Raw genomic sequence first — 10,726 nt, 5'->3', positions numbered from 1 at the left:
TAAATACAAATGGTGAAAAATTGGCAACAAGCACCACTTGTGAGAGAACAACTCTTCTATCTATTAATACTTGCATCCTATCTTTGATCCATATGATTTAAACCAATAGCCATCACAGAATGCTTATACACGCAATATCAATCCCGAACACACTTAGCATAGTCACTATCCTTGATCATCTAATCAGTTATCTGCATCATATCCCACCATGGCTTGGTGATCAATTGTACATATCCATATCGAGTACTATCTAGAGTGGGGGTAGGTGTGTGACGTTGCTAGGGGCATTTTGCCTTTGGGTTTCGACATTAGGACAAACATGTAGCAAGACAACAAGGATTAGAACAACCAACAAATGACAAACGAGACTGCAAGAAGACTAGATATCATGGAATTAAACTGATTGGAATTGAAAAAAAGATCTATTTGCAAGATGTTTTACTTGACAAGAATACATTTCCAATAGTATGCATGCTTACTTATGGTTGTTAATTTTTGCTTATCATATCTTCTAAGTGACTCAAGGATGTCTTACGACTAGAGAAGTGGGGAAGGAATGTGATGTTTTATTTGTTTGCTATCTATGAGTGAAGCTTTTTACCATGCAAATTTTTCCTACAAAGCAATCAGGTGGAATATTGTTGAGGATATTTCGGATTTGTATGGAATAAAGGTTAACTCTTGTTTGTTTACACAAGCAACACTCAGGTCATCTTGGTTCAATTATACCTCGATGCTTGTGTTGTCTTGTAATATCAAAACTCATGTAAGTTATACTCAGGTTGTTATGGTTCAATTATACCATGATGCTTGTATCAACTTTGAACAAATCAATGCCCGATGATGAAAATAAAGGAAGCACTGACACTTTGATCACACCAAATGACAACATTGAGAACGAGAATACATATTAAGCTTTGCATTGGCTACACATCATTATCATCTTAATCTTGCATTAGGTTGCATATCATTTTAATCTTGCATTAGCATCACTTCATTATCATTATCATCTTCATGTCATTCTAACATCTCATATCATACATCATCATTTTCAAGATACATCTCACATCATACATCATACATCTCATTTTCAAGATACATCTCATCATCATCATCATCTTCATCATCATCATCATCATCATCATCATCATCATCATCATCTACTCACATTCATCATTGCATTCATCACATGTATATCTATCGCATCATCATGGAATATTTCTTCACTTTCATATATTCATCATTGTTCCAAATATCATCTATCATGTTGTATACATGATGTATCTTTCCTGAAACCAAACGTTTTGGTCAGCTCTTATACAAGATATATTGTTCCTAAAACTAGATGCTTTGATCATCTTTGTCATATACAAGAGGCATCATCCCTAAAACCAGACTTGATCTCAATCTTATCAATTCTATCAATCCATTTAATCTGATCCATGCTATCATATCTTATATAGGATATATATTTCCTGAAACCAGACATTTTGATCAACTTTTATATAGGATATATCATTCCTGAAACCAGACACTTTGATCATCTTTGTCTTATACAGGGGGTGTCATTCTTGAAACCAAACTTAACCTCAATCTTATTAATTCTGATCAATCTTATCAATCTGATCAATCTGATCAATTTGATCAATCATATCATTATCCCCATACATGAGCATATCATATTGACAACATGTAGAATGATAGATCGCATTATTCCACATCACAAAAAACCACAAAACATGTTAGAAACATCTTCATTCATTAAATCAAACCATCATCTACATATCAACTTCTAAACATATAGTATCATCACAAACATCATATAAGCATGTAAATCATTAAAAAAAAAAACACACACACACACATCACATCATTTGCATCATCATCTACAAAAGTCATATAGATTAAAAGCATATCATATAGCTCATCAAAATCAAAATCGTTGCATCCATATCATATCATCATACACATGTGTGACCACATGCTGATCCAAAGGAAAATCAATGGTACAAGTCAGAACTAATCGTCAGTTATAACAAATACATGTCCAAAGTCTCCGGATATCATATCATCCAAGTTCCATATCGAAATCAATCAATCTAAGTTCCATATATCAATCAATCCAAGTCCCATATCAAAATCAAGCAACATATCGAATCAAGACCCATATCGACAATCGAAGTCCCACATTGAAATCAAGCAACATATCGACAATTATGACCCATATCGAATCAAGACCCATATCAACAATCAAGGACCCATATCAAATTAGGACCCATATCAAATCAAGACCCATATCGAATCAAGGACCCATATTGAATCATGACCCATATCGAATCAGGACTCATATCGACAATCAAGTTTGACCCATATCGACCTTATGAATATATCAACACTTGAACCATATCGACAATCAAGATTCATATCAACGCAACCTCGGTGGACGTGTGGGGCATGTATGTGCTATGCCCACATTAATCTTCCTTATTTCTTCAACATTCCTTTTAAATTTCTCGAAATCAAAAAATTTAAAAAAATTCAAAATTTTCAAATCATCCAAACTCTTGAAAATTGTCCCACATCCCGCCACTGCCCCGGAAATCGTAATTTTTCTCAATTTATCTCCCAAGGGGGCATTGACATCAATTTCATATCAGTCTCATATCGACATTATCTTCATATCAACTTTTCATATCAAATCAATTCTTCATATCTGGGGCATCATATTGACAATTCTGGCAACTACATCATATCAAAAAATCTTGACAACAAATTAAATGCTTTCTTTGAATCAACATGTGGTCACATGTTAACTCAAAGAGGGACAAAATGTAGACACCTAAAACTGGCACAACTCATTAACTGGATTTTATTCATTTAATCATCATTAAATTCTTCATATTAATTTAATTAATATCCCTATTCTTCTAATCGCCTATTAACTAAATTAAGATTTAATTAATATACCCTTCTCCTATCTAAGCCCACACCCCTAAACCATGATGGTTGTCCAATTGACCATCTTTTATCCTTGCACAAGAGTTTGCCTCTTGGACAATAGCATGCTTCCTTGGATAAAATCATTATCCAATGATGTCACCCCTCAAATCCTTCCCTAAAGCTCAATTAACATCTAATGCTTTCTTAGCATCTTTCAAGCCCTCTCAAGATGACATTTGTCAACTTGGGATCGGATTGAATCCCTCACATGGATTGATAACTTTCAATCCTATCCCTTGTTGAGATTACTCAATCTCAACCATCCTTTTTGCTATTTTCTCTATAAATAAAGCCCATTTATTCAATCTAAGGATCGATCCACTTCTATTGCATCCAATATATAGTCTAATTGTGTTGTGCAGGTTATGAAGGAACTCAATCCCCATCACTAAGCATTTAGGCCATTTTAATTGCATTATAGCTTAGTTTTTTACATTTTTAGAATATCTTGCTAGCTTAATTCATATCATTTTTCATAGCATTTTCATATCTCATCTTCATATTAGCCTAATTAGGTTACTTAATCTTTCAATTTGGAACTCATTTCATATCTTCATCTTGCATCTTGCATCTTCATCCATCATCTCATCTTAGCTAGGATCTTAGTTGTAGTCATTTTGATCCTAGAATCATCTCTCATAACTCGTTCTCTAGGTTGTCATCTTGAGGATCAAGTGCTCTTCCAAGTGAGGGCTGCCTTGAATCTTAGAGATCTTTAGAGATAGAGGAGCATGAGATGGGCTAAGAAATCTTGAGATTTCTTGGACTAACAAGTAGATTAGTTTGTATTTTTTATCTCTTGATTTCACTAACGTAATGTCTTGTGTGTGTGTGTGTGTGTGTGTGTGATTTGTGTTTTCTTGCAGGTGCAGGCATCCCCCACATTTTAACCACACATGAATATTTAAAGAAGAATATTACTTGGGATCTAGCACCTTTTCTTAAAGGATGTAAGCTTGTGGGATGCAAATGTGTGTTCAAGAAAAAATCGGGTCCTGATGATAGTGTTGAGAAGCATAAAGCATAGTTGGCCACAAAGGGGTATTCCCAAATTGGGGGAATAAATTATGGTGAGATTTTATGTCGCATTACAAAGATGACATCCATTAAATTCTTGTTGTCAATTAATACAATTCATGATTGGAAAATTGAGCAAATAGAATATTCTTTCATGATCTGGAGGAAGCGATTTATATGTCATAGCTAGAGAATTTTAGAGTGAAAGGCAAGGAAAATATGTTTTGCAAGTTGAAAAAGTCTTTGTATGGTTTGAAACAATCTCCTAGGATGTGGTACCAAAATTTTGGTACCTATGTGTTGATTTTGGGATTTTAGAGGTCTAACTTTGATCATTATGTTTACTTTAATATTGATAATGGTTGCATTCTCATTATTGCATTATAGGTGGATGATATGTTACTGTTTGAGAATGGATATTTGGTTTCTAATTTAAATTCTTAGTTGTTAGCATGGTTTGAACTGAAACATTTAGATGTAGCTAGATAAATGATAAGAATGAAGATCAGAAGGGATAGAGCTAATAGAAAGCTTTTGTTAAGATAGATTAAGTATGTGAATTCAATGTTGGAGAGATTCAACATGACAAATTGTAGATTTATGACAGTTCCTATTACACTTGAAATGGATTTATATGAAGAGTATTGTCTAAAATATCCTATTGAGGTGGAGGACATGGCCAATGCACCATATCCAAGTGATGTTGGTAGTCATATGTATGCTATGGTTTGTATAAGACTAGACATTTCCCAAGTAGTGGGAGTCATGAGTTGATATATGGCTAATCTTGGATAGATGCATTGTGATTTATTTGAGAGAGTGCTTAGATAGTTGGGGGTAATTTTGAGTATTCCTTGTGTTATGATGGCTTCTATATCTTAGCATTATGTGAGTATTTGTGGATATGTTGTTTCAAATTGGGTAGGTGACATTGATAACAAAAGATCCACTGGTGTTTATGTTTTTACTATGTATGGTGGTGCTATTAGTTGGATGAGTAAGTGGCAAGTTATAGTCACTTTGTCCATGACAAAAGTAGAGTATATGACAACTATTCATGTTTGTAAAGAAATAATTTGTCTTAGATGGTTTTGCTTAGATATTGTGTTTGTTGCAAGATTGATTACTATTTGTTGCGATAGTGAAAGTTCTATTTGATTAGCGAATAATCTAACTTTTCATGCGAAAATAAAACACATTGATGTTGAATTCCATTTCGCTCGATTTATGGTAGAGGATGGTAAGGTAAAGTTGGAGAAGGTTGACACTATGACGAATGTTGCAGATGCGTTGACAAAACTAGTGAGCATAGAGAAGTCGAGTGCTATTCTAGTCATATGGGCCTCTCGGCTACCTGCAACTTATTATGTGGTCCTTGAAAGGCCTTCAACAAGTGGGAGAATGTTGGGATTACATGTCTCAACCTAAATGCAAATCCTAAAAGTGGTATTTGGTTTTATTTATTTAGTATTTGGTTAATTTACGAGCCTACATGGACAATTTTGTTTGCATATGCTATTTTGTCATGTAGTGGGAGTTGGCATGTTGACTTGTCATCCTACTGGGGAGCTGACATGCCTTATTTTGATCTCGCATGGAGGTAGGTGTCTCTCTTAGAGGACCTTGGACTATTGTGGTGGTGGGTGACAAATGTCATGTAATGAAAAATTTATGACACACCTACCTATGACAACTTAATCTACAAGAAGATAAGATAAATAGCATTTAGAGGTTGTATAATCGCACAATTGTCAAGACAAACATGAATAATGGGTAACCAAAGCCCAAACCCTTATAAACAACATCAAAAATACAAAATACATATTGGTTGTAATAAACCAATAAAAAATCGATAAGAGGTTACTAGATCCCCAATCCTTATAAACAATATTACAAAGGCAGAGACATATAAATTCTAAAAGCACAAGAACCCCAAACACAAAAAAATTGCATAAGTAGTGATAAAACAAACAAAAATATTATGCCATAGAAATCCATCTTATGACTTTTAAATTTAGATGCAAAACAACTACTTGAAGTGCCCCTTGTCTCCTCCTATGAACCATAGTCCAATACTTAGAAACAACACCCAAACGAGGGGATATCTAGATGGAGTGGATTGACTAACCATTTTTAACACATGAAGGAACACCATATAATAAACCTAAAATTTAATTTATTGAGGTGTGTGACTTAAATTATTGTCATTTGAAATGTAGGGAAATAGGTGTATTATATTAGAAATGTAAACTAATAACTTAATTGATTAATATTCCCACTTGTTTTTCATTGAGGAGGGATAATCTATAAGGTCCAACTTTAGTCCTTAGAGAAGATTTGGATGTTGTAAGCGATTATGCTCATTTTTTGCGTTTTGATTGATTGATGATTAAATGAAAGAACTAGGTAAAGGGCTAGGAAATTGATAAGAAACATCATGAACAAAAAGACATAGAACTGTTAATTGGAAAATAAGATTAGGTCTAAAGGTGGAATATAATGAGGAACATATGCCTAGAATCTCAGCTTGAAAGTGTCGGTCTAAGAAGTGAGGCACAATTGTCCAAGGGTGTCTTCGTCAGCTCAAATGTGTGAATTTTGGATCAGGATGCTTTGTAGATCATCCTCTCAAAATTTATGTAGAAAAGTGTCAGTCATTGGAGCGAATTAACAATGACCTCGATTTTTTGCTTGTTCTAAATTTGGAATTGTGCATATCTATCTACACTTGTTGAATTTGTAACTCTTTGTTGTTGAATCAAGAATCTATATACATAAAAGAATGGAAAAGTTTTGGGATATATAGGGGCTTTCCTAAGTCAAACTCCAAGTAGGAAGTAACCTCCACTATAACAATGATGATTAGAAAAGAGAGCTTACCTTGGTAGGGTAGAGGCTAAATTTGAAGTAAAATGCTAAATTAACAAGATTATACCTCAAGATTGATAATGGCGTTGATGCAATTCTCTTTGGATATGACCCTAAAGCGTCGATGCAATAAAATAACATGGCAAGATAATATCAAACATGAAAACACACTTGCATGAAGATTGTTGTAGTTTGTTGCTCCATAATGCTCAAATATGAAGAAATTAACTCATAATGCTTGCTCTAGAATGTACTCAAATATGATTAATATTGTGTTTTATTAAAATTAATTGAGAAATATGCTCTTATATAAGGTTCTCAAGGTATTACATAAATTAGGTTAACTTCCAATGAGCATTTGTAGGAGCTGGTGCACCAACACGTTTGATTTTGGGCCCATTTTAGGGGGATTATGGTGTGTATCTCCCTAATCCCCCTAGAAAGGGGTGAAACAAAGGCATATGTGGAGTGAATAGGTCTAAGATATATTATTTGGTCACCAAACGAACATATAACAACAAATTTGTGGTGATAAGGCCATACATAAGCTTAATATAAGCTATGAGGGGGTTCGCTAAAGAAAAGTCCCAAAAATGAGTGTGAAATTGTAAGGGGTTACAATTTATGACACTACATTTAGCCCTTTCTTTAGTGGGAATATGAACTTATGCTCATACTCACAGTAAAGTGGAAGAAAGAGAGATATTTAAGCAACCAAGAGAAAGACTAACAAGAGATAAGATGTCACTAAGTCTAAGAGAACAAGCCCCCAAGATTAGGATCTTAACTCACACAACCACATCCAAGGAAAGACACACAAAACATAAGGGGAAAAAAGAAAATCCAAACAAAAGGGACAAAAGGAAAACAAAGACAAACAAAAAGAGACATAAAGGGTTTAGTGTTGAAAACAAAGGCTCCAAGTCAACTAGTTGAAGAGATCTTGCTAATAAAAAAGGTCTCAACCACTAATATCATTCTCAAAATGTTATTTCAAGAGCACAAATGGTCCTATAGAAAGAGAAAGAGGATACACCAATTGATGAGACAAGAATCTACATGATCCAACAACTATTGAAGTGTGTTATGTTGTGGGTCCATGAGAAACTATGAATTCAACTAGCCAACAAGGTTTGTTATGTTGGATAATTAATGTTAAAGGATTGGATTTTATTGGCCAACAAGTTGTGTTATGCTAGGTGATCCATGAAAAATAGAGAGAATCATTATTTGACTAGAAAACAAGGTGTATTATGTTGTGTTATATCAAGAAAATTCAAATTGGTCTAGGAAGATTACAAAGCAAAATATTTTTTTGCTAAATAAATTGAAAATGCAGCTACAAAATGGGTGTTGCAATGTGCACCAAACACAAATATTACAAAATAAAACTTCTATTTGCACAGTAATATGAAAATGTGACTGCAAAATGGGTGCTATAGAGTGCACCAAAAATTTGAAATGACCGGAAGATGGGTGTTATAGTGACACCTAGCATAAATAGCAAGAAGGCCTTATATGCCCCCCTTAAGATGTCAACATGCCTCAATGTTGATATCTTAAAGAAGATAGAGATCCACATCAAGGGTAAACACCTTCACCACTAAGGAGACATGCCTAACAAAAATGTGTGTTTCAAGATAGGAAGAATACAATCTTCAAGTGGAAGAGACATTTATAATTTAGATATATCTTGCAACAAGTGTTAAGGGGTCCTTATCAAGGATACTTGACTATCAAAGGGGGAGGAAGAGTTATTTTCCTAAAGATATCTACATCAAGAGGAGAACTTTAATAAATATGTCATCTTCAACTACAAATGAAGGAGATCAAGGATACACACCTTCCCTATTGCTAGGAGAGGGGATTGTTGATGAAGGAATGAACACTTTCAAGACCAAGGAGTGAAATGTGTGTGTTCTAAGTTAGGAAGAATAAAATCTTAAAGCAAGGAACAAATAGTTATAAAAACGATATCTTGCAACAAGTGTAAAGGGATCCTTAACGAGGATACATGACTATAAAAGGGGGAGGAAGAGATCTTTGCCTAAATATATCTACCTCCAAGAGAGATCTTTAATAAAGATGTCACCTTCAACTAAAACGGGAAGGAGATAAAGTATAGCCACCTTCTCTATTGCTAGGAGAGGGATTCTCGATGAAGGATTGCACACTTTCAAGACCAAGGAGTGTTCATTTATAAAGATATATGCTCTCAAGAAAGGAAGAGATCCTAATCAAGGACACACACCTCTAAACAAGGAGAAAAATCCACATGAAAGAAAAACTATTATATGCAAGAAAGGATATCTTTACAAAAGATTCAACTCAACAAAGGGTAAGTGGATCCTTAAGAGGGAGGGTGATTTGAAAACTATTATTTCCCTCTAATGTAGAGACAAGAATTAATAGGCTACTATGTTTCTATCCAAGTATACTTGCACATGAAATCGTACCTCCATGAATGACAATGAGCCCCCAAAAGGTAAGCTATTAATGTGACATAGTGAGAAGAAACATAATAGAGTTAAGGAGTGCTAAGGCACTCTATGAAAATTTGGATTTAGAAAATGATTGAGATAATATGTTATATGAATAAGAGACTTATCATATAAACCTTGAACAAATTCCTTAAATGCTCTAATATCAGCAAGAGAGTGAGTATAACTATGATGAAAGAGACAAAAGTATCACCATTGTTTGATATAGAATTAAGACATATATCTTATGAAAGGAAAAGTTATGTTTCTATCATATTTAAGTCTCTAATTTAGATTATGTTCTATATTCAAATGAGTTTTCAAAGGGATAGACATTGTCTCTTATGGGATGGGAAGGCTATAATTTGATGAAGGAATTGGTAAGGAAGGAGTAGGAATTCCTACACCTTCTCTCAGGTATTGGGATGACGGTTCTATAGTGACCTTGATTCGTTGTTCCATTTTTTCAAGACCTTGTCCAAGTCTATATCCTTGTTTAGAAATCATGTCAAAGCCATATTTATAATTTGTTTGCAAATGTGAAGGGGAAGGGATTTCATCATTGACCTCGTTGAAGTTTGTTGTATAAGTATATCTTGAAGGGCCAAAGGGAGGAAAAGTAGGATTGATCCTTGTAGGAAGATGCACAAATTTATTATCATTATTCATGTCCACTTGGGAGGTAAGAGAGTCCTTTTGCATTAAGTTGTTGTGTTGGGAAGGAGTGTTCTCATCATCTAGTGTTTTGAACATTTCCACTCTTAAGTAATCTTGGACGACATATCATTAAGGAAATGCATAATATCATCTTGTCTTAAAACATGTTGATGGTTAGGATATGGTCTAGGAGAATAAGGAGGGTCTAAGGTGATATATGTGTTGAGAGTTTGATTGTCAATGTATGAAGTATGTCCCTCTTGCACCAAAGTAACCTTATGAGAATAGGATTCATCATTATTCTTCAATGCTACATCTCCAATGGAGAGATCATTGATAGGAGCATCAACTCTTTCCTCATGATTAAGGGGTACTATAGGATAAGTACAAGCATTATTCACCACAACATCATTCCTGGGAGGATTATCCAAGGTACCACTTGAAACATCCATTAAATATTTAATGAAATCCAAGCATTCAATATACATTTTAAAAATAGCATCATATGGTAGCATGAAATGTGTATGAAATCCTTAGAAATGAAATAAATGTTGAAACACCTTTGAAATACTTATTATGCAATACATTAAAATGCAATGAATTAATGCAAGCAACATGAAGTGTAATAAACAACCTTTCAACACATGATTTTAATAAATGTAACTAATGAGAAATGTAATCAAATGTGAAAGTGCAAACCAATT

The sequence above is a fragment of the Cryptomeria japonica genome, chromosome 1 (assembly GCF_030272615.1).
Source record: "Cryptomeria japonica chromosome 1, Sugi_1.0, whole genome shotgun sequence".
Taxonomy (NCBI): Eukaryota; Viridiplantae; Streptophyta; class Pinopsida; order Cupressales; family Cupressaceae; genus Cryptomeria; species Cryptomeria japonica.
This window is presented reverse-complemented; position numbering follows the sequence as displayed.